Source organism: Elgaria multicarinata, chromosome 4 (genome assembly GCF_023053635.1).
Source record: "Elgaria multicarinata webbii isolate HBS135686 ecotype San Diego chromosome 4, rElgMul1.1.pri, whole genome shotgun sequence".
In the NCBI taxonomy this organism is placed as follows: domain Eukaryota; kingdom Metazoa; phylum Chordata; class Lepidosauria; order Squamata; family Anguidae; genus Elgaria; species Elgaria multicarinata.
In genome coordinates this window covers 66972213-66998310 of record NC_086174.1, presented here as the reverse complement: position 1 = coordinate 66998310, position 26098 = coordinate 66972213, and the positions used below count along the sequence as shown (strand labels likewise).

General features: G+C 42.9%; 1 protein-coding gene and 1 long non-coding RNA gene across 2 annotated transcripts in view; one reads left to right on the top strand and one right to left on the bottom strand.

The window, feature by feature from the left end:
- LOC134397642 (uncharacterized) overlaps window positions 1-25765 on the top strand; it is a 48012-nt gene extending 22247 nt beyond the window's left edge. The window contains exons 2-3 of the long non-coding RNA XR_010025375.1: window positions 12104-12286; window positions 25670-25765. This is a non-coding gene — a long non-coding RNA (uncharacterized LOC134397642). The remainder of the gene's footprint in view (window positions 1-12103; window positions 12287-25669) is intronic.
- The window catches only part of PRKN (parkin RBR E3 ubiquitin protein ligase), an 887548-nt gene that overhangs the window by 650310 nt on the left and 211140 nt on the right, over window positions 1-26098 (bottom strand). The window lies entirely within an intron of this gene.

The window sequence follows — 26098 nt, the reverse complement described above, 5'->3', positions numbered from 1 at the left end:
GAGTAGGTGTTAAATGTAAATAACTGCAGATGATAAATGCCAAACAGACACGTGGGATTTTTGTGGTAGTTAAAGCAAACTAATTAAAAATTTATTTTAAAAGTTCACAAGCTTTGTTTCATAATAAAACATTTTAAAAAAACCTTTTTAAAACCTGTCATCCAATCCTTTCACTCTTCTCATACACACTTTTCTTTCTCTCACACATTCACTCTTGAACTTTATTATCAGTATTGATTAATATACACCAACTGACTATCTGCACACCACCCTCAATAGACACCACCTCAATAGACACCACTCTCTACACTAAACCTCAAATTCTCCAGAACCCAAGTACTCTACACACTAAGAGCTAACAGTCAGAGCTAACGCATACTTCAACCAGCCCAGCCAGCAGCAGAAGTAACTGCTCACAGAGAGAAGGCCTGAGGCCAGAGATTTACTGGCTGTGACTTATCCCTAATTTTACAGCTATGTGTGGGCCTCCAAAATCAGTAACTAAATTGGATCTCCTTGATAGGCGCTACTATTAGTGATGTAGAGAAAAGGAGGAAATAGTCATAATAGTGTAAATTAATTACCATGCTGAGGACTACAGGCCTCTATTTATCTTTTATTTAAAATGCCGTTGAATGGGTGTGATACATTTCGTTTTGTGTAAATCCCTGTGTACTGTATCCTCTTGGAGAGATACTAAAGAAATTGAAACATTACTGTTTGCTGAATACATGTTACAAGATATTTCTTTTCACAACTTTGTGATAAACTACCCCTTTGAATATTTGATCTGCTTGTTTTTGTTTTCACTTGAAGCAACTTTATTATTTTAGAGCCACACAGGATAACATATTTGTACTAACGCATTACCCAGTTGGCTGGGTTATACACACTAGGGATGTGCTCCGTTCCGATTAGAAGCGGAGAATATGAAGCGAATTGGCCTGCTCCGCCTTGCCCAGAGGCAGAGTAGAAGCAGACCGGGGACCCGTAGAAGCATGGCAAAGAGAAGCGCCCATAGGCGGAGCGCTTCTCTTTTCGCGGCGCGATCCGATCATTGAAAATTTTTGCCCATAGGATTGCATTGCGGAAAAGAATAGGGGATAACTGTGTTGTTTTTTAAGCTATCTTTCTGAAACTTCTTGTGCTTAGAGAGTCGTGGCTGGGGGTCATTTTGAGCCTACTCTCAGCTCTCTGTGTGCTGCGGTTCGCTTGCTAGAATTTTTTTAAAAACCGGTTAAAACAGCGGGAAAATGTACCTTTTCGATTGCTGAGGGGCAGAGTCAACTCCCGGTCATGATCACATGATCCCAAAGTTGGAGGAAGGGATAGGCAAAACGAGTAACTTGGGATTCTGGGAAACTTCTCTTTCTACTCTGAATGGAGTTTTCCCAGTGTTTTTTAAAACAGTAGCTCCACCAAATGCACAAACACAACCTGAAATCATATACTAACAGATAGGAAACACAGCACTGCTACCCACCCTAACTTTGGGGAACAACTGAATAGATGTGGTACAAGGGGATGAGCTCCCCTAGGGCATGTGGACGTGCCCAGTGCACTCTCCTGTCCTTGGAGGGCCATCAGAGCCCTCCAAAGGTTAACCTGTGGAGAGAATGCCTATCATGAGTTGAAGTGAAAGTTTGCTTCTTAAAGACTGTTCCCTAGACAGGGACAGTCAAATTGGCAATGATGATTCCCCCTCCCCCTGGGCACGTCCACTCCCCTCTTACTTGTAAAAGACAGATATAGCCTTTTTTAAAAAAGTTCTTGTTGTTTATTCAGCAACACTGCTGCTTTTAATTCCACCCCTCCTTTGTTTATTTATTTATTTATTTATTCTATTTTATATGCATTACTGGCTTTGAAACTATCCTTGGCTCACTTCCTTATGCCCCCTGAAATGTCTGCTGCCTGCCTGCCTTCCCTCCCTCCCTCCTCCCCTGCCCGCCTCGCAGGGATGGTTTGTGTGCGTCTTGCTTTGACTCAGGGGAGAAGTCCTTCCAGCGCTCACTTAGAGTTTTGGAAGTTCCAAATCAATTTTTCAAGTGTGGAAGAAGATTCATATTTTAGGTTTATCTCTACTCCCCAATTCATGGCATGTTGGGATTTCCTTTGAAATGGCCGCATTGAGCTGTCTGCAGCTTTAAATCCCTGAGATACTGGGGTGTCCGATTTTCATAAATTCCCCAAAAATCAGGGGATGATGGGATTGGCTTGAGTCTTGGCATGCGTGTGTATACGTCTATGAGGTGTCATGGTGCCAAACTTGAGGTTTCTAACTTTAACAGAAAAATAGTTGTATACTTTTTTGTATTTCAATGCAAGCCTATGGGGGGGGGGAAGCGGAGCTCCGATCTGGATCCGGAGCTCCGGAGCGGACTATAGGCGGAGCAGGGCGGAGCGAAGCGGCCCGATCCGCAAATTGCGGATCTGGAAGAGAAGCGGATCGGGGGGTCCGTGCACACCCCTAATACACACCCACACCCTTTAGCAGGGTAATTTCCTAATTTTCACTCTTGCGGTACTGCTGCTGAGTTTACATTTGATAAAATTTTCTTACAGTTTACAGTGGCAGTACAAACAGACAAAAACACAGCAAGCCAAAGTCCAAGGAACTTGCCTATCAAAGTCCAATAAATGATGTGGACAAGAAGACAGTGTGTGAGCACAATCCCCACTACACACACATCCAAGAGAGAGAATCCTCACTTTAATGTAACAAGTGGGAATTGCAACAAAATATTGCCACGTAAAGTGTTCCTATCCAGTGTTCCTGACTGTCAGATATGCCCTCCTTAACCATCTTTCTTTCCCCCTTGCTCCTAGTTTACTTCCCCCAAGAGTCAGGGTACTTCCAGACAAGGGCGTAATCTACACCTGCAGCCCTTTGGGTTGTGAGAAGGGATGATCGCAGGGTTTCCAGGTTCTGAGATCATCCCTCAGGGGCCACAACAAGCTCTCCCAGAATTAAAGGAAAGCCGTCCAGGGTGACGTTTTTGTTTTTATTTACTATTCCTGATGCTTGCACAAGAGCAGAGTTGCGATCCTGCATGAAGCTGTATTTTTTTTAATAAAAACACAAACACACTCAGTGCTAGAAGACGCTGAGACTCATCTGAAATGTGGCAAAAATGCTCTCCCCCTCACTCCCAATACCCATGGGCTTGCCCCTGGTTGCCTGTTCTCTGATCCCCACTATATGCGAGGAACAGTGACGAACTTGGTAGGGCGGGCACACCGCCCATGGATCTCAGGATTGTCCTGGGGGGGGTGGGTGGAGAAATGGGGGGAAAGCATTCAGTGATATCCCGGGGAAATGGAGTGGTCGTCCCTGGATCACCGCATAATCAGCTGTGTGTCATGTGGCCTAGTAGGGACGACCTCGATACTATCCTGGGATAAATGGCAGGTGTAGATTAGGCCAAGGGCTTTAAGGTACTATTGCTTTGTCTCATTATGAATATACCCGGTCACTACGTTCAACATCTAAGGTCCTCCTCTGGGTGCCTACGCCGAGAGAGGCTCGGAGTGTGGCAACGAGGGATAGGGCCTTTTCGGTGGTGGCCCCCAGACTGTGGAATGATCTCCCTGATGAGGCTCGCCTGGCACCAACACTACTATCTTTCCGGCTCCAGGTTAAGACTTTCCTCTTTGCCCGGGCATATGGCGGCACATCCTAATTACCCACATGTTTAGTTTTTAATTGGTTTTTAATGCTCTATGTGTGTATGTACTGTATTTTAGAGTTTTAAATTTTGTATTCTTGTTTTTATCTCAATTTTAGAATTTCTGTAAACCGCCCAGAGAGCCCTGGCTATGGGAGCGGTATATAAGTATAATAAATAATAATAATAATAATAATTCATGGACTGTTACCAGTGTAGGGTGTGTGTGTCCATCCACATGATTTCATCATGCTCCTGTAATCCTCCTGTACTCTCCACTTCTCCTTTTCTCTTAATGAAGAAAATCTCTGCATGTTTCTCAACAACCCCTTAACCAATTCCTTCTTGAACCTTCATTTTTTGCTCGATTGAACATTGTCCTAATGTCCCTTGAAACACATTGTAATGAGCTACATAATTAAAGGATTCTACTGTGCCATTTTCTGTGTTTAATTGATAAAAAAAATACTCGTGCAATTCTGATCTAATGAAATAAAAGTATTAGGAAAAAATAAAAATGGGTCTGCTTTGTATGGGGGAAAGGCACTGAGATTTTCTACTAAAACAGGTATTGCAGAGCCAAATAACAAGCCAGAAAAATCAAACTGGCAACATTTCTATCCCATTGTGAACTGACAAGTTAGGATTATGAAACTGACTAGATCAGGTTGTCTGATAAGATACAGTTGTGAAATTGACTAGAGATCAGGCATTCTCAGGAGAAATCAATGGGTCTTACAGCCCAATTTGTAACATGTTTACCTGGAACTATGCTGAGCTGCAATCCTCTAGCCTTGAAGTGCAGTGACTTTTTTTTTTTAATGTTTTAAAAATTCATAATAGTGGAATTGTTTTATGATGGAATAGCACAACTAGCCATTTTTCAAAAATAAATTGGATGCATTTGTGCATTTTTACTGGAGCAGCAACAGGGACAAGTGCTTTGCCTGGCTTCACATCTTTGTTCCTTGAGGGTGTCTCACTACAATGTAAGATGGGGCAGTGAAGTGGGGGGGGGAATTCCCTTGAACTAGCATTTAAAGGTGAAATTGATGGGACTTACAGCCAATCCTAAACATGCTTACTCAGAAGTAAGGCTGTTTCAAAATAACGCAAGAAGGGAATGTGTGGCAATTATGAGAGCTGGGGAAAAGAAGAGGGGACAACATGATCCATTCAGGGATGTCCTTACCAGGTGGAACATAGCAAGATGCACACACACACAAAAGGCACTAGACCTCCTGAAATGTGGATAGCAAATTGCAATTCCGATTGTAGCTTACAGCGGAGAAGCAATGATTCTGTAGCCCTAGCAGCTTTCTGTCTGGAAATACCCTTAGTCATCACTCCATGGTCACTGAGCATGCTTATTCTTAACTGGGCTGTCTGGGTTTCTCCCCCACCACTAAATGTTTTCAATACTTCTACAAACCTTAAGATCCTCCTGAGTTTGCTGATATTCCACTTGTATGCATGGGTGGTGACTCTAGTTTTCCACACACAGATATACACATCAGGAACCTATCCATTTTTTATCAGACAGGCGGCATGAAACCATAAAACACACACACACACCAGCCATACAACTGGAGGACACACACAGACACCCCTAATTTGTTTTTTAAAAGCCACAGTTTAAAAACAAAATAAAAAACAGCTGAACAGATTGCAACAGTTGGGTAATTATAGTTGTTCCTGCTCTATTTCCTTTCCTTTTCACATGAATCTATTAATTTCTGCCCTCATGGCCCACCATTGTCATCAGCACCTGAATTTCTTAGTGGTAGAGCCATCCAACGCCCCGCTCCATTTCCATAGTGACACCTTCCTAATTTCTATCAATTTCTGTCCTTACCTAATGTCTAAGTTCGGCCTATTAGGAGGGCTCGGAGAATGACCCAAGTCGTGGGGGTGTGTGAACACCAACTAAGCTATTTTTCCTTCTGTAATGTGTATGAGGCCCAGTATTGGGCAAAAGGCAGGATACAAATAATAATAATAATAATAATAATAATAATAATAATAATAATAATAATGTGCATGTATGTGAGAACAAAAAGCAATAAAACTAAAGTTCATCTTTTGGACTTTGAATTAATATTTGAATTAATTTCCCCATTTGACTAGTAGATATTCCCTATTTAGTAAGAGCATAGTGCATAAACATCTGGTTAAACCTCCTTCCTCATTACACATGCATACACACACGTTTTGTGTTCACATGAACAGGGATGGACAGCAATACAGAGGAAGGAGCAGTCCACAGCCATTTGGGCATGCGGGGGGGGGGGTTTCCTTTAAAAAAAAAAACCCACCAGAGAGCAAGAGTCTTTGTCATTTCATTTATTTCATTTCTCTACCACCCATAGCCAAAGCCCTGTGCTTCTTTCCCTCCTAGTTGTTTCAGCTTTTGGGGTGGTCTCTGGAGAGGGAAGAACACACTGCCAAGTTCTAGTTGTTCCAGCAGATCAGAAGCAGCAGTGAAGCAAAAGCAGAGGAGAAAGCGGGTGAATGCTGATGTAAGGGGAGGCTGTGTGTCAGACTGAAAGTCTCCGCAGGTTGGGGTCTTGCCTAGAGGGGCATGGTTCTCCAACCCTGCTATAGAGATTTAGGAGTTCCTACCAACATTGATCCATTTTGGATACTCACACACCAACAGAACCAAAACGGCAATCACCAATAAGTAAACATGTTATATGGGCAATTTAGCTCCATTTTTGCCATTGCTTTACTCCATGGAAAGATTTAGGAAACTATGTCTAGGGCCATATCTATACCTAGCAGGATATAACATTATGAAAATAGTTTGAAAATGGTATATGGTATGTGTCAATGGGCCCCAACAGTTATCAGTGCACTTCAATACCATTGTAAAGCAGTAGTGTAGATCCTGCCTAGATGTGTTTCTATGGAAAGGCAAAATTACATCCCAAACATGAGATGTAGGGGGGAAATTGAACAGGAAAACCCTTTTTTTTTTGCCTGTCACAGTATGCTTTCAAAGCCTACTGCAGCATATTTCAAGTAAGATGCTTATGAGTATGGCAAAAGTATTATATCCAAACAGCCTTTCCTGTCCTTAAAACTTCAAGCCACCCATCTGGCAATCATTTTTCTGCCAACTGTTAAGCACTAAATCGACAGATACTCACAACAAAATGCTAATTCTCTTTCATTCCCTTTTTTTTAAAAAAAAAATGTTAAAAGGAGGAATGATTGATGCCTGCCATTTCATCAGCAGTGTCTTCCACTTTTCATTGCAGTTGATTATTCAGACTTTGCCAAGCCAAATATTTCAGAGACTAGTTAGGCAGCCAACTCAGTTTTCCTTCCCAGTATGACAGAAGTTGTATTAGAGAAAATGTCTCCTTTGGAATATGTTTACATGGCATAATATCTGGACACGGGGGAGAAAAACATGAAAACAGTTGCAGTATCAAAAGGAAAGGAGTTTATTAATTCTAAGGAGAAAATGGAATAGTAAGTCTCCACTAATAGCTATATTAATTATAATTTAGAATGTTATGTAATTTCATCCTATAAATTTGTCTCTTAAGTCCCTATGTTTACAGTGACTTTGTGCTATGTCCACTCTATTGTTTGGTTTTTAATCTACTGAATATTTTGCTAAGGATTTCTACCAACTTTTCCATGGTTGGTACTCAGACTTGAAGTTAAGTCAAACAATAGCTTCATAGAATCTTGACTTGCACATGGGGATTTCATATCCCACAATCTATATAGCCTTGCTGCTTTAATCAGATAGCACATCCTGGGACAGTATTTTCATGTATCTACTCCAACCACCCACACCCACACCCACACACAAAGAAAATAAATAAAAGGATTATATAAGTAGTAAAAATTAAATTGTGTTGTATTTTTAATTTAAAAATAACGTATGTTTTTAATAGAGTTTTAGTTTTCCATTGTTCTTTATGAGAATAATTTAATCTTTCTCCAAGTTGGCTCACTGATGCTTCTTCATCCCCAAACGATGGCTGCTAGCATTTTAGTGGCACCCATTCATTAGAGAAAGAACTGCCAGGCAAACATAGCACAGATGTTATCACTGACAGCCAGACGGAATTAGAGGGCAGCCTTCTCATGTCCTAAAAGGTATTAGTGGGCCTGCCTGCCGGCCTATTGGTCTGAGGAGAGGAGAGGGGTTAGAAAGAAAGTTAAGAAACCCAAAGAACACTTTTCTCATGAGTGTAGCAGCCAGCAATGTGTGTGCATGGAGAGCAGTTGGAGACCACTTCTGGGATAGCACATTGATGCTGCTCTGTCCTTCAGGTGGCAGCATCAGCATGATGTCACAATGGTCAGTCTCTCTCCTTAGGCAGGCAGCATCAGCATGCATGGTCAGTTTCTTTCCCTTAAGGATGCAGGCAACAGCACCTGGGGGCACAGTGACTCTCATACTGATGCAAACCAAAGGAGAAGCATGTGGGCACAAACTCTCTCACTGATGTGGGCATTTGCTGGACTGTGTAAGCATAATCTTTTATTCTGTTACGCATTTGTAATGCCGATTGACCAGCACGGTTGCCAATCACCTCTTTCTCTCTCTGCCTCTCCCCCACTCCCCTTTCCTCCGGCATAGGGGTGAGAGAGAGAGAGAGAGAGAAAGAAAAGAATTGAATTCATTTTAAAGTTACCTCACAGGCCTAGCACCTACCTTGTGGGGTTGTCGTGAGGGTGAGAGAGGAAAAAAAGAAACAAATGTAATTCGTGTAAAAGTTAACTCAGAAGCCTAGCCCTGGCCTACTACTTTAAGATTATTACCTCACAGACATATATCTTAGGGGGGCCAAGCAACACTGCGTATATCAGTTAGTCAAATATAAAATGGTTCATAATTTTATGGGTAGCCCAAAGATACCCTAAGTTTTTAAAAAATGAGCGCAGGGTTCTTTCAGATACCATGGTGTTCATGGTACTGACAACCACCATAAACAAGATGGTCCAGAATTAACACCATTTTGTTTTTTGTTTTATTTGTAGTAGAAATTCTGGAAAATATTCATAGGTTTCCCCACATTTCTCTTGTAACATCCTAGTAACCATCAATGGCCAGCCATGGTTGTTCATATTTGTATATACATGAGACACCTTCAATGTCAAACTCCAATGATATCATATTAGAAGGATGTCTGAAAGCTATGAATCAGTCGACGATACCATTTGAATGTTGAGATGATTTGCTATATGTTGCTATGAGGCACACACACACACACAAGCCAACAATGTCTGAAATCAGCCACTGGGGCAATGAGATGAAGCGAGACATTCCAGATTAACAAGCACAATTGTTGCTAATTCAGGAAATGGTTTCTAGGCTTTTCAAAATTTCAGTTTCACTATGAAAAGAAGTAATGAAACATGAATACTCATACATTAATTGAGAAGTCAGGAGCTGGAAAATGAAATACAATCTTGTCTTTACAGATGCATTTTAGAAATGCATTTTCAAACAAATGGGTACATCCTATGTATAAGGAGCTGAGGGTATAAAGGAAGATTTACAAATGCATTTACAGATTTACAGATGCATTTTCAATTTATAGATGCAATTTCAAACAAATTGATACATCCTATCTATAGGGAGAAGAGGGTGCAAAGGAAGATTCAAAATCATGCTGATTCAAGGAGATTATTGTATTGAAGAATGGTATAAAGAAGTGTGGGACATTGCTATAAATGATAAATTGACATGCAATATTAAAATGAAAAGAGGTATAGTAAAAAACGAATGATTTTGAGGGAATCTGGAAAACGTTCCTAGAGTTTGTGTTTTCTAAGGGAAGCGGGAAACCACCAACAGAAGGAACTATGAGTTTTTGGAAACAGGAATGAGATCCCGAGGTGGGGGGGAGCACTGTTATGTTGAGTATGAATATGTTTAATAGCTTAAGTTTGAATATATGATAATAAGGCAATTTTATGTTTATGTATTATGTTCTTTTGTTGTTGTTGTTGTTGTTGTTGAAAAATAAATAAATAAATAAATAAATGTAAAATCATGCTTGCACAGGAACACCAAATACACCCTTAAGAATTCAGTCATAGTTGAGCCACCATAACATCCATCTATCAGATGCTCCCTGGCAGCTGGATGATCAGCAGGTGTGGATCTTTTATCATCACTTGCTGGGCTTGACATTGACTGCTGCAACATTTGAAGTCTAGGACCACACAATTACTGGTTTCTGGTGCTGCAATCCACACCACAGTCTAAAGCTTTGATAATTCCAATGTAAGCAACAAACATGCCCTATGTTATTTCTGTCTGTAGGAGGGACTTTGCTCTGGGAACACAGATGGAGGGCCAAACACTACTGCGAGCTGAGTTTGCATATGCCAGGGTAGCAGCTGGTAGGAAATGATTCTTAGTTCTGTACACTTCAGATTGAATATCAATGAACTTACTACAGCATAATCATCCAAACTATGACATGCTAGACAGGAATCATAAACACCAAGACCATATTAGATGTGTTACTGTTGGTAATATCTATTATTAATTAAGTTTTTAAAGTATATTTTAAAAGTTGGTTACTGCCTTCTCTGCCACCAAAATGAAGTATAAATCAAAATAACAAACGCAATTTAAAATAAATAAATGAAGAGGCACAAAAGAAAGCAGCCCCAAAGAAAAACCAAATCTAATAGTCTTCAGCCAGCACAAAACAAGTTCCTAAAGATCCAGCTTTTAACTAACTGCCAAAACACCAGCAAAGATTTGGGTAAGTATGCTTCATGTGGCAGAATGTTCCAAAGCCTGACTCCACTCCAGAGAAGATGCAGCTCCATGCCCCATGCTCCTCAGTTCTGTAAAGGCTGGGCTATTGACTCTGTTTGACTCTGCAAACAGAGTCAAAACAGATAGGAAGGGGTGATTCCCTCAGGCCCACAAAGCCCAGATCATGTACAGCTTTTTCAAGGTGATCATCAGCACTCTAAACTGTGCCCAGAAACAAACAGGCTGTCATGTTCAATGGTTTCGACGGCCCCATTGCTTCAATTGGAGGGCAGCCTGGACAAGGTGTCTCCAACCCCACAACCCAGGACCCTGCAGATCAGAAAACATGGCTTTGCCTGAGTCATCAGATTCAGAGGATTCTCTCCTGATGTAGCCCCATCACACACTTATTGTAATAGCCAGAGACTATTGCAAAAAAGAAAAAGGAAAAAAAGGGGGAATTACAACACTACCATGGTCCAAAACAGGGTGCTCCCATGGGCTGACCCCAGACATTTTGCTGCCTGAGGCAGAACAACAAATGGCGCACTCTTCCCGCGAGGTGCAGTGTACCTAAGACTGGTCTAGTTATTTTGGCACTTGAGCAGAAAATCCCAAAAGTGCCTTTCCCACTAACAATTAGTAATAAATAATACATAACCATTTGCTGCCTTTTCATGACACCCAAAATCAGCTGCCAGGCTGAGACAGCTACCTGGCTCTGCTTAATGGTAGAGCCAGTCCTGCAAGGACCCAGGCAGTGGTTCAATAGGTTGCAGGGAGTGAGCATTTGTTCCACCAGCTCTCATTCCATCCTCTGGCTGTGCCTATTCTTCGATTAGGGGTGCTTCTAGATGGAGGGCTCCTAGCACTATTTATTTATTTGCTACATTTCTATACTGCCCAATAGCCGAAGCTCTCTGGGCGGTTCACAAAAATTAAAACCATAAGAAAACAACCAACAGGTTAAAAACACAAATACAAAATACAGTATAAAAAGCACAACCAGGATAAAACCACGCAGCAAAAATTGATATAAGATTAAAATACAGAGTTAGAACAGTAAAATTTAAATTTATGTAAAAAATAAGTGTTAAAATACTGAAAGAATAAAAAGGTCTTCAGCTGGTGACGAAAGGAGTACATTGTAGGCACCAGGTGGACCTCTCTGGGGAGCTCATTCCACAGCCTGGGTGCCACAGTGGAGAAAGCCCTCCTCCTAGTAGCCACCTGGCTCACTTCCTTTGGCAGGGGCTCACTATCAGTTAAACGGTATTATACAGCTACTCTGTCTTTTTCTTCTCAGCAGATTTTGAGCTCCATCACACTAGTGTTTTATTGCACTTTTGTCCTGCCTTGTTTACTATTTTGTCCCGTGACCCTCACATGACATCTCTGTCCTGCAGTCATCTTGCCTCTTCCCCTCCATTTTCTGTGTCTTTCTGGGATGGGGAAAGTGTGCAGTTTTTTTCCCAATCACTCCTTCCGTCCCCATGTATTGCCATCCTCACGCTATATCGCGTAACATTCCTTCTTGGGGACGTGTGCGTTCAAGGGCGGTCTTGCTGATGAAAGAGGAGGGCAAGGGCGGTTCTCCTCCAGCGTGCCGAGTTGGTCGAATGGACTTTGACTCAAACCCCACTCTCATTACCATTTTAACTTCCGTCTTTTTTTTTGCCCATTGTACAAGGTGCCCAGCTGATGAAACACTAAATTGCTAAACTTTAGACAACAAAACCAGAGTGAGAGGGGGAAAGCACCCATGTCCATCAGAATGCCCATCAACCACAAGAACCAATGAACTGGAGGGGGAAAGAAAAGGGCTGGGCTGGGGCGGCGATGCCAGGAAGGACAAGCCGGCGCAGGTTAAAAGGTAAATAAGGCAAAATAGTGCAACAATGTGTGCACGTGAAAGTGACCAGCGCTTGATGTGCTAATGAAACGGAGGTGGAAATTGCGGCTGCATACCTAGAAAAAAAAAGTAGTGATGGGGCTCTTTATGTGGTAAGAAAAAAGATAAGGAAAGTGATAAGAAAACATGGGAGGGTTACAAGTGGAGGATGAGGTCTTCTGGAACCCCAGGCAAAATTCCATGAATGGGTCAAGGCATCATCTGGAAGCACCCTAGATATTTAAAGGGAAGGATCCATGATCAGTGACCCACTAACAGCCTGCGTGACTATTAAGTATCATGTGCACAATGAAATGAGAGTATGTCCAAGGGATTTACCCAAATGTAGAACAGTAGGCAATGTGTACAAAATATCTGTGTTTTTCAGAAAGCCAAGAAAAGTTGAGCATATAATCGTCAGGCTTCACATAGATTTTGTAAAGGCGAAGACAATGTGGCAGCTTTTAATGTAAATTTCCCATATTCTAATTAATAATTCATGTATGTGAAATGAATTATGAAGATCTTTAAGTATCCCCACTTTAGGATATTAGTAAAAGGAGTTTCAAACCTTTTCAATCACATACAATTAGGTTCTTCTAAATCTTAATTATCTGCTTTGCACAGAAGGCAGAAAATAGTCTTCACAAGCAAACATAATATTCTTTTTTATCCTCCCCTTTGGATAATTACTATAATTTTACAATTACAAAATATAGTATTGTTGAACCCTCCCCTGGAGACCAAAGATAAATGTTTGACTAACATAGCAACTCTTTCCCACACTTCCCATAATGAGGACCTATACTTATTAATTGTCCCTGCAATGCCAATTTAAATAGGTATTCTTCATTCCATGTTATCATAGATGAACAATATTCACAGAAACTTAGGGAGCAATCCTATATATCATGCCTGGGGTACCTCCAGCCCTCCAGATGTTGTTGGATTCCAATTCCCATCAGTCCCAGCCAGTGGTGAAGTATGGTGTGAACAGTAGTTCCTTACCACTTGGAGGGCTACTGGTTCCCAGCCCTGCTCTACACACTTACCTGGGAGTAAGTCCCACTTAAATCAATAGGGTTTACTTCTCTGTAGGCATGTATAGGATTGTGCTGTTGTTGAACTTGAAATGCACCTCCATATTCAAGCCTCTCAATTCTTATTAAACCTGAGCAGGAATAATACACTAGGAAGAATCTGCCAAATAAACCAAAAAGTGGATATTTGCCATATGATGTGTGCATCAAAAATGCATGGACTAAAACTCACTTTGCCCTCACTGCCCACCAGCTAAATTCAAACCTGTAAGATAATGTCATAACTGTAGACATAATTTTGCCTACTAGACCATCAATTCATACTGATGCAGTTGCTCATGAGGGATCTAGATGTAAGAAGCCAGATTCACATTCCCAGTCACATGAGTGGCTTTTCAGAAGCCACTATCCTTCAGCCTAAAATAACCCGCTGAACTGTAGGGAAGCAAAATGAGAAAAAAGTATCCAGAATACCTAAGAATGCTGCAGAGTCATAAAGAGAATAGAAAGTACCCACATGGATCATATTTAGATTAACATTCTTTGTAGGGCATCAAATGAAGTAAAAGTCACTAGAGGCAAAAGTCTAATCCCCTTATGCTGCCTTGAAAACAGTACTCAGCCAAAAGTTCTTTCAGCCCAATTGGGAGTGGGGAGATGAAAAGAGAGGTAAAATGTACCTGCTCAGACACTTAGGTCATCTTCAGAGGCCCTGGCCCCACTAAAAGAAGCTACACAGATGGCTATAAGAGAGTGGGCCTTCTCAGTGATGGCACCCACCTATAGAATAAACTCTCCAAACAGGTTTGCCTGGCACCTACATTGTTGTCTTTTCAATGTCAAGGAAAGATCTCTCTTTCCCCTCAGAATTTTAGAAACCTAGTTCTAGGTTACTATGGCTGTTTAATATTCTTTTAAATATCTGTATTGTAATTTATTTTTAACTGCATTTTAGTTTTTTTAACTGGTTGTAGTCCACCCAAGGAACATTGGTTATTGGGTGGATTAGAAATGCAATAAATAAATAAATAAATAAATCTACACGCCCACTTTCATTTTCTTGATTGCTGCCACCTGTGTTTAATTGCAGACAGTGGTGGCAACAACAGCAGGTTATCTTGGCAGTGGTTGCCTGACAGCAGCTTATCTTGGCAGTGGTTCATGCAAAAAGTAAAAAACAAACAAAGACACAATCTATATGGACAAGAGATGGAATGAGCTCCGAAATGGGATTTGGAGAATTGTGACAAACATGGGTTTTGCTTGGACATACATCCCTATATAAACATTACATTAATTCATGTTTTGGCAGACAAATCACTACGGAATTAATACAATGTTTTAAAACCATTACACTTTTAATACAGTTATATGAACAACAAGAGCAAGGTGAATTTTGCCATCTCTCCATGTGATAGCCCAAAATAAGAAGTCTACGATTTCCCTAGGTTTGAACGAGAGAGTAGAAGCAATAATACTCCGAGTCTGAAAAGTCACTTCTGAGTTTATTCACTGGGCATCTGTTTAATGAAGCCATCACTACACATTCTTTCCACCAAGTCTGACAGGCTCAGCCACTGTTGCTTAAGGAATGTGTAAGAGAAGATTGCACGAGTCACATTGAAACACATTGCGCACGTTTTTCAACACTATGAAGTACAAGTACCCACAACCAATGCCACGGTGGATGTCCAGCCCCTAATGGGAATGCCCTAGTCTCAGAGCCTGGAACAAGAGCCCTGTAGTGGTGCTTGGGACTTTTAGAGCTCCCTTTCCTTTCTTTTTCTTTCCCACTGTGCTTTATTACTGCTGAAAGACCCAGGCTCAGTAGTGTCTGCTCAAGAGCTTCAATGCTATACTAGCGTACGATCCCAGCTTTGCATGGGTTTGAATAGGCCTTTGTTTGATACAGTGAAACCTTCAAGCAAACTTAGACAGCTGTCGGGGCTGGACACATTGTGCCCGCCCCCCGCTTGAGTAAAGCCATAACCACTGGCACCCCTAGGCACAGCGCACCCCTACAGACCCCTAAGGGAGGTACCTGTCCACTTCATTCACTTGAAGGGGTGAATGGAAGCAGCCATGTAACTCTGTCCCTCAGAATACTTCCCACCCCAGCTTCAAATTGTATGGACTGTCCTTCAATCCAGCCCCCAAGGTAAACTAGTGGAGAAATGACTCCATTGCAACCATCTTTTATGCAATCATCCCTGCTATTCTGCCCGGAGATTGAGGTTGAGGGTGCTCCCAGACAAAGTGTTTATTGTGCAATCTTCGTGCCATATTTGCATAATGTTATGTGGGTCCAGATGTCATCATCTTCAATTTGTAACCCTCCCGTGTTTTTCCACCACTTCTTCCAACTTTTTTTAAATTTCCCCCCAAATCTATTAAATAGGAAGAGACTTAATAGCTGTGAATGGTACAAGATTCAGGACAGACAAAAGGAAGCATTTCTTCAAACAGCTTATAGTTAAACTGTGGAATTCACAACCAAAGGTGTAGAGATGAGCTTTAAAATGGGATTAGACAATTCTATGCAGGATATTGCTATAAATGGCTAATAGACATAACACCTATATATTACCTCTATACCTCCAATATCGGAGGCAGTATGACCTGGCTGGCACAACACAACAGTCTATCGAAGGTTAATTTACCCTCAAGGTGCAAGCCAGCCACCATTATGAATATGCTGTCCCTGATTGGGGGTTGTCATGTAGTATGAACCCAGGCAGCAGGGGTTGAGAGTTAAACAACACTCATATAACCCACAGTGTGTTGTAGGATTACACGAGGGTTGTTTAACCCTCAAATAACCCCTGCCAGCTGAGTTTAATTAGCTATCGTATCGTGCGACCTGGCCCTATGCCTCTGAACACCAGCTGCCGAAGAGCACAAGTGGGAGGGTGCTATTGCTTGTAGTCTTCTCATGGGCATCTGGATACCCACTTTGGGAATAGAATGCTGGACTATATAGGCCCTTGGTCTGATCCAGTTGAGTTCTTATGTTCTTAACCGCCTAGAGAGCTCCAGCTATTGGGCAGTATAGAAATGTAATAAATAAATAAATAAATAAATAAATAAATAAATAAATAAACTGCAATTCTGCTCATAGTTTACAGCAAAACAGCAATTATTAGCAGTGCTAGGAGCTAATGGAAGCAGTTGTGGTGCTAAAGTGTCAGATTGGGAATTGGGAGATCCGGGTTCTAGTCCCCGCTCGGCCATGGAAACCCACTGAGTGACTTTGGGCTAGTCACAGACTCCCAGCCCAACCTACCTCACAGGGTTGTTGCGAGGATGAAATGGAGAGGAGGAAGATTATCTATGCCGCCTTGGATTCCTTGGAGGAAAAATGGCGGGATATAAACGCAATAATTAATAAATAAATTTACAATTTATGGGTTTTCTGATGCACAAATGAATGTATATGGAAACGTTTTAACACTTCTCTTAAACTGAAAGGGGGGAGGCTATCCAAGAATTTATTTTAGCCGTGAAGGATGTTTTTCATGTATTCAAGTTATTTTTTTTTCTGAAGTGTAAGCAAAATGATGCTGCAGAAAATGTCCCAACTAGAGATCACTAAGCAACATTTATAATTTTATTTTATTTATTTTTTAAAAAAAGAGAAGCCTAATCACCTTTTGACGGAGAATAACTGTGATAGATTTCAGCTTGAAGGATAATTTTTCAGAAAGCCATGTGCATCTGAAAAGAGAAGCTTATAATGAAAGTGTTTTCTCAACCGTTAACAATAGTGGTACTAGCACAGCAATTTAATTCTGAGTGGGTACTTAAATGGATCCTTTCTTTTTATGTGATTCAAAGCCAATATCCGGATGCAAAACAAACAAGGTGTCCAGATTTCTCTTCTATGAAACTGTTACTCAGTTGTTTTGTTTTGATCAATATAAATAATACTATATGTGACGAGTCTGATAAGGAGGCCAGGCCAACAGCAACACTTTGCCAGTCTCGGTCTCTATTCTGTTTATACAGTCCCCTACTAATTTCTATGCAAGCTGACACAGCTGCAAAGAAGATACTCCACCATTCCCCATATATTAAGAGCTCATCAGATTAAATTATTTTATATTGGCAGGACTTCTAAAAATGACATCAAGGCTAAATGGCTTCAAAGTTGTTTTGCAATTCCTAATTTCAGGTACTAAAGCGGAACACACTTCAAAAATCCACTGGACTCTTCTTTAAACATCTTGCACAGTTATGTCTGTGTATTTAATACCACTGGGGCTCATTTTCAAATTAATATATACTTTATAGTCAACAAATATTAAACTGGATACTTGCATTGTAGTCAAGAAAGAGAACCATGGTAGAACACATGTGATTACAAAAATTACTGCACCTGGTACTGAGGAAAGAAAGGAATAACCAACACAATTTCCTGGTATATTGATGCAATTACACATATGAAGGAGTTTCTTTTACGGTTGCATCCAGACTCAGGGGCTGTATATATGCAAGGAAAGCCCCGGGGTGGGTGCGCAGTGGCGCTGCGTCAATTCTACGATGCAGCAGCCACCCCACAACCACCCCAGGGGTTTGTCACAAAGCTGTGAAGAAAAAAAGTCAGGGATTTACACCCACATTTTCTCTGGAGTGAGGCAAGTACAGTGCATCTGCTCCGGACTTGCAGCAGAGCTATGGCTGGGTGGATAACAATCCCTGATTGGTCACTGTCCACCCGTGCAGAGGGCATGGGGCAGGCACAGCTGCCGGAAACCCCACGCTTTTGCTGTAGTGTTGGAATTAGCTGCTGCCACCCCGAAGCAGCAAAAGCACGGGGGTTTGCTTATCGTGGCAGCAACCCACCGCCATATAGGCAGCCTCTCAGTCATACTTAGAGTAGACTCACTGGAATCAATGGGACTTTAGGCAGGACTGGCTTAAGTCCTATGGATTTCAATGGATCTATTATTCTAAGAATGACTAAGCCTTGATCCAACTCTCTCACCTTTATCGCAACCCTCTCAGGAAGCTTCCACATGAGCCTTTTCCTCTGGTATTGGCTATATTTGCTCTCTCATTTATTCCTGAGACTGTAAGTTTATCTTTCTCTCAAACTGTTGCCTATTGGTTCCCTCTTGTCCCTACAAATCCTTGTCGCTATTTTTAAAGTACTGTTTTGAGATGATACATTGAATCTTTTGCAATTGTAGTGTAATTCAGCCTCCCCCAACCTGGTGCCCTTCAGATATTTTGGACTACAACTACCATCATTCCCAGTCATTCCTGTGCTAACATACCGTCATTCTTGAGTTCCTGGACCTGCAGAATTTCTGGAATTGAAGGAGTAGTGAGTTTTGCTTTAGGCCCAAATGTGGTGAAATTGACATGGTCTCTCAATTTCACCACGCATTTGCCTGAACATTAAGCAACTGCAGAGGTAAAGGGGAGAAAGAACAGGTTGCTTACCTGTAACCGTGGTTCTTTGAGTGGTCATCTGTGCAGTCACACTATGGGCTTTGCGCGTGCACCAAGCCTCTGCCTCGGAAAGGTTTGTAGCTGAGAAAACGTTATTTAGGCGGGAACCCCTCCCCCACCATCCATTGCGCATGTACCGCGCGTTCCCGCCTTCCCCTCAGTTCCTTTGCGACAAAATATGAACAGAGAGGAAAAACAGGACTCTTCCGTATCAGAGACACCGAAGAGGGGACGGTGGGGGGGTTGTGTGACTGCACAGATGACCACTCGAAGAACCACGGTTACAGGTAAGCAACCTGTTCTTCTTCGTCGTGGTCTCTGTGCATCACACTATGGGCGAGTACCAAGCTAATGACTTACCGGTGGTGGGTCGGTGTCACTGCAAAACTGCTGAAAGGACTGCTCTGCCGAAGGAGGAGTCGCTGTGAGATCTGACATCGACGTTGTAGTGCCTGGCGAATGTCAGTGGTCGTGACCACGTGGCCGCCTTGCAGATGTCGATAAGAGGGATTCCCTTGGCGAATGCTGTGGATGTGGCTAGACTTCTAGTTGAATGTGCCCTGACTCCCTGTGGGAGGTCAAGTCTGGAAAGCTGGTATGCAAGTTTGATGGTATGCGTTATCCATCCTGAAAAACGTTATGAAGATACGTTTTGTCCTTTTTGTTGTCCCCCATAGCAAATAAAGAGTCTTGGGGATTTCCTGAACTGTTTTGTCCTGTCTTTGTAGAACGCTAGAGAACGGCGTACATCTAGACAGTGAAGTCTTTTCTCCAAGTCTGAGGATGGAGATGGGAAGAAGGTAGGTAGGACGATAGGCTGGTTGATATGGAAGTCAGAAACAATTTTGGGTAGAAAGGCTAGGTCTGGTCAGAGGACTACCTTGTCTTTATGAAAGATAGTAAAGGGTGGGTCAATGCGTAAGGCACAAAGTTCGCTTGCTCGACACCCCGATGCTATAGCTGTTAAGAAGGCTGTTTTCCATGTTAACAGGTGGAGAGGAGCTGTGGCGAGAGGTTCAAAAGGTTTTGTGGTAAGTATGTTGAGGACTACAGAGAGACTCCAGCTTGGGGTAATAGGTTTGATGGGTGGAATAAGGTTTTTTAAACCTTTCAGAAACCTCTTGATAATAGGAGTGGAGAAAAGTGTTCTGTTAGCAATTTCTCCTCTGAATGTGGAGAGGGCAGCGAGGTACACTCTGATAGAGGAATATTTAAGGCCCTTGTCATAGAGATGATGTAGGAATGTCAAAATGTGTTCAATGGAGCAGGAGTCTGGTTGAAAGGCGTTGGTTACTGTGAATTGGGAGAAATAAGCCCATTTTTTTATCATATGAGCGTCTAGTTGACGGCTTTATGGCTGCTGAGAGAACGCTTCTTATTTGTGATGAAAGGTGCGTTGAAGTCAATGGTCCCTCCGTGGTTGAATTCTCCATGCTGTGAGGTGGAGGGTTTGGATGTCTGGGTGGTGAATTAGGCCGTGGTTGCATGAGAGTAGAGTTGGAATTTGTGGTAGGGTGTAAGATATCCCTAACGATGCTGTGAGAAGGGGTGAAAACCAAGTTTGTCTGGGCCAGCGAGGAGCAATTAAGATGCAGTCTGTGTTGTCTTGTATTATCTTCGCCACTACTTTGTGAAGTAGTGGGAACGGTGGGAAGATGTAGAATAGTGTTCCTTGCCAATTGTGGAGAAACGCATCTCCCATAGAGTCGGTGCCGACTCCTGCTCTTGAGCAGTAAGTCGGGCAGGCTTTGTTTTCTTCGGAAGCGAAAAGGTTGATGAAGGGTTGTCCCCAAATGCGGAAAAGGTTGTTTAGTACAGAATCCGAAAGTTTCCATTCGTGGTGAAGGTGGAATTGACGGCTTAGAGTATCTGCTAGGCTGTTGTCCGTCCCCGCAATATGGAGAGCGGTAAGACGAATGCCTCGAGGGATAGTCCATTGAAATAGTTGAAGAGTGAGATTGACAAGTTTGGGAGAGCGGGTGCCTCCCTGTTTGTTTATATACCAGAGTACGGTTGTATTGTCCGTAAGGATCTGTACATGGTGGTGAGAAAGGTGATTTTCGAAGGCAAGTAGGGCTTTTCTGACAGCTTGGAGTTCGAGAAAGTTGATATGTTGCTTTGACTCTCGGGGAGACCAGTGGCCTTGGATTTGGAGTGTGTCGCAGTGGGCTCCCCAACCTTCTGTAGAGGTGTCTGTGGTGAGGACTCTGGAAGGCGGTGTTTGATGGAATGGAATTCCTTGTAATAGATGTTTTAAGACGGTCCACCAATGCAGGGAAAGAGCAACATTGGGGGGGAGGGTCATAAAGTGATGTTTTGCGTTGTGGTTTCTGTCGAAATGTTGTATGAACCACAATTGGAGTGGTCTCATATGGAACCTGGCCCATTCGACAATGGCAACTGTGGAAGCCATGTGGCCTAATAGTTGCTGTATGGTATGTGCAGAGGAGTGATGGGTAGACATCAGGTGGTGCACGTTGCGTGGGAGAAGGAGCGCTCAATCTCATGGAAGGTATGCTCTCACTGTCGGTGAGTGGAAGTAGGCTCCTATGAATTGTATGGCTTGGGTGGGTTGTAGGACAGACTTTTCTTGGTTGATACAAAGGCCCAGTGTGTTGAGTAAGTGGAGAGTGCGTAGAATGTTGTTGTGAAGGACGGTATCGGAGTCTGCAACCAGTAACCAATTGTCGAGATAAGTGGAAGTAGGCTCCCATGAATTGTATGGCTTGGGTGGGTTGTAGGACAGACTTTTCTTGGTTGATACAAAGGCCCAGTGTGTTGAGTAAGTGGAGAGTGCGTAGAATGTTGTTGTGGAGGACGGTATCGGAGTCTGCAACCAGTAACCAATTGTCGAGATAAGGGTATATCTCGACACCTTGTAGACGGAGGTGTGAACATACAACCGCCATACATTTGGTAAAAACCCTTGGGGCTGTAGAGAGACCGAAGGGGAGAACTTGGAATTGGAAGACGTTGTCTCCTATGGCGAAGCGTAGAAAGCGGCGGTAAGATTTGTTGATGGTGATATGAAAATACGCATCTTTGAGATCGATTACCGCAAACCACACGTGTCTTCTTAGTAGTTGGAGGATTGACTGTAAGGTAGTCATCTTGAATTTCTTGGGCCGAATGAAGTGGTTGATGCCTCTTAAGTCCAAGATGGGTTGGAGGCCCCCGTCTCTCTTGGGTACTGTGAAGTACCGGGAGAAAAAACCCTCTGTGTGGTGGTTGGTGGGGACTTCTTTGATTGCACCTTTGTGTAGGAGGGCAAGGGTTTCTTGAAATAGTATTTTTGATGGAGTGGTACGTTTTACGATACCAAGGGGAGGAAGTGTTTCGAATTCGATACGGTATCCTGTGAGGATGATGTTTAAGACCCATGAATCCGAAGTGATGCGTTCCCATGCGTGGAAATAAAAGGCAAGACGGTCTTGAAAATTGTGAGACTGAGGGAGTATGGCGTCAAAGACGACGTTTAGAGAAAGTATCGGGTTTTCTTTGTGGTCGGAATTTTGGTGATGGGTTATTATTATTATTATTATTATTTATTTATATAGCACCATCAATGTACATGGTGCTGTACAGAGTAAAACAGTAAATAGCAAGACTCTGCCGCATAGGCTTACAATCTAATAAAATCATAGTAAAACAATAAGGAGGGGAAGAGAATGCCAACAGGTACAGGGAAGGGTAAGCAGGCACAGGGTAGGGAAAAACTAACAGTAGAAAGTAACAGTAGAAGTCTGCACAACATCAAGTTTTAAGTTTAGTTAAGGGTTAGTTGTCTTCCTTTGGGTTTGTTGAGATGGTTGAGGTTTTTGGAGCCTATCGAAGGGGTACCGTTGAGGGTATTGTTGTTGTAGTTGAAACCAATGTCGCAGTCTTTGGGACTGATGTTGTTGTTGTTGAGGGGCTAAGCCCATTTTCTTTGCGGTGTTCCTTGCCTTTTGAACGGTGTCTAACTGCTCATCGGTTTTAGAATTGAAAAGTCCCTCGGCATCGAAGGGGAGATCTTCAATACGAGAGCGTGTCTCGGGAGTGAGGGTGGCGGAACGAAGCCAAGTGTGGCGTCTCAGAGCGATGGAGCCAGTCATCAACTTAGAGTAACAGTCTGTTTGGTGGCGGGTAGAGTTGATCTGGAGCTTAGATAGTCGAGAGGCTTGAGCTTGAAAGGCACGAGCGAGCTCTCTTTGATCTTCCGGTAGATAGTTGCAAAGCGACCCCATTTTATCCCATAAGAAAAGTTGGTAGCGGGACATTAACGCTTGATAATTGGTAACCCTGAGGCCCAGGGCTGCGGCTGAGTAAGCGCGGCGGCCTATAAAATCTAAACGACGTCCCTCTTTTTCTACTGGGGCGGCGTGGGTCTTTTGAGATCTGGAGTGGGAAGACTCCACGATGATTGAATTAGGTTTTGGATGAGAGAATAAGAATTCCACATCCTTTGTTTGTACTTTATACATAGATTCTAACTTACGTGAAGTTGGAGCCATCAGTGAGGGAGAGGTCCAGGTTTGTTTTATTGTTTGGAGCAGAATAGGCGAGAAAGGAATTTCAACTGGAGCTGATGATTCTGGAAAAACAGCATCGAAGAAGGGATCTTGTATTTGTTCCTGTTGTTGTTGGGCATCGACCCCTAAGGCGGTAGCCATATGGAGAATTTGTTCGGCGAAAGATCCCATCTCCTCCGAGGGGGATGGGTGATCTTTGGTGCCGACTGCATCCTCTGGAGAGGGCATAAGATGGGGGGGATGTAGACGTGGATGCAGAATCAGTCATAATCGTCTACGGAGGGTTGAAGTGGAGGTCTCGATGTTGTGGCGACCGGAGCCTGGATAATTATTATTATTATTATTATTATTTATTTATATAGCACCATCAATGTACATGGTGCTGTACAGATAACACAGTACATAGCAAGACCCTGCCGCATAGGCTTACAATCTAATAAGTTGTAGTAAACAATAAAGAGGGAAGGAGAATGCAAACAGGCACAGGGAAGTGTAAACAGGCACCGGGTAGGGTAAAGCTAACAGTATAGAGTCAGAACAAACTCAATATTTGAAGGCTATAGGGAAAAGAAAAGTTTTTAGCTGAGTTTTAAAAGCAGTGATTGAGTTTGTAGTTCTCAAGTGTTCTGGAAGAGCGTTCCAGGCGTAAGGGGCAGCAGAAGAAAAAGGACGAAGCCGAGTAAGGGAAGTGGAGGTCCTTGGGCAGGCGAGAAGCATGGCATCAGAGGAGCGGAGAGCCCGAGCGGGGCGGTAGTGTGAGATGAGAGAGGAGAGATAGGCAGGAGCTAGACCGTGAAGAGCATTGAAGGTCAGCAGGAGAAGTTTATATTGGATTCTGGAGTGAATTGGAAGCCAATGAAGAGATTTCAGAAGTGGAGTGACATGGTCAGAGCGGCGGGCCAGGAAGATGATCTTAGCGGCAGAGTGGTGGACAGAGACCAGCGGACTGATGTGAGACGAAGGAAGGCCAGAGAGAAGAAGGTTGCAGTAGTCCAGCCGAGAGATAACCAGTGCGTGAACGAGAGTCTTGGCAGAAGAGACAGACAAAAATGGTCGAATCCTGGCAATATTATATAGGAAGAAACGACAGGATTTAGCTACTGCCTCAATGTGAGGAGTAAAGGAGAGCGAGGAGTCAAATATAAAGCCAAGACTACGAGCTTCCTTGACCGGAGTAAGCGTGACATCGTTGACAGTAAGAGAGAATGAGAGGTGAGGAGAAGGTTTAGGAGGAAAAACAAGCAATTCAGTCTTTGCCATGTTAAGTTTCAAACGACGATGAAGCAGCCAGGCTGAGATAAGTTGTTGGGAGGAAGGAAGCAATGATGTTGAACGTGGTGGAACAGGAGGAAGTTGTTTATCCTGTTGTACTTGGTCTTGGATATAATGATGGTGTGCGTTGACATAGGTGTCTCGGTATCTATCTCTTGAATAGTGAGGAGAGTAGTCTCGATAGGAATGTGGGTAGTAGTAGTCGGAGTATCTATCCCAGTCATGAGGAGATCTTGAGCGGCTACGACGTGGTGCGCGGTAGTAGCGGCTGTAATGTTCTCTGTAGCGAGGTGGAGAGCGCTGATGGGATGTCGATCTGGGAGAGTATCGATCTCTGTAGTATGGATCATGTTCCCTTTGTAAAGGTACAAGATCGTCGGACCATATCTGGTGTCGAGACGGGGAACGTTGAGATTGGGTACGCTCCACTGCAGGGACATAAGGTAATGTCTCTATTGGAACGTCATGTTGAGAGGTAGGAGATGGCGGAGGGGGTTCTGCTGGAGACAGAGGATCCCTTATCTCGCCCTCAGATGTAGTAGAGAGAAGTTCAATGGTCGGGCGTCTTGCCAGGTTTGAACTCTCTGTTACTGGTGGTAATCGTGGCGCAGCCAACGTTGTCCTTGATTGTGATGACTTCTTCTTTTTCTTAGTTTGGGGTTCTGTAGGAGACTTTGCCTTCTTTGAAAGCTTCTTTGCTGTGGACACAGCTAGTGAGCGAGGGGTCGCTGCCAGAGGCGGGAGCGATGTCGGTATCGACAGAGCAGTCGATGTCGACGCCTTCAGTATTGAGGAAGTAGGAGAAGCCATATTCGCGGGTTGGAGAGTTTGTTTCCAAAGTTCTGCTTTGAGGCGGTCTGAGCAATGGCGCCTGGTTTGTTTAGAGAAAGCCTGACAATGGTGGCATGTTTCTACTATATGAGTGTCGCCTAAACAGAGGAGACACAGAGAATGTCCATCTGCCACTGGTAGCTTACTGCTACAGCTGACGCATTTGCGAAATGGGGCCTTAAGGGCCATACAAAGTAGGAAAAAGGTAGATATAGAGTAAGAGAATTAAACACTTTTTTGTTGTTTGTTTTTTAAAGAGAGAGAAGAGAAGAGAAGAAAAATTGAAGAGAGAGATAAAGAGATAGAGGAAAAACTCAGCTACGGCTACAAGAGCGAGGAGGAACCTTTCGACGAGGCGCTAGGTAAGGTGGTCACAAAGGAACTGAGGGGAAGGCAGGAACACACGGTACATGCGCAGTGGATGGTGGGGGAGGGGTTCCCGCCTAAATAACGTTTTCTCAGCTACAAACCTTTCCGAGGCAGAGGCTTGGCGCACGCGCAAAGCCTATAGTGTGATGCATAGAGACCACGACGAAGAACCTTGCCAAATATCATTTAAAATAATAATAATAAAAAACTAGTATGAGATCTTGCTGCTGTGGTGTTATGTACACATGGCTTCTGAGGAAAAAAAGGATGTGAAAGTGAAAGGATTTCCTCTATTCAGTGAGTCCCACCATAAATGT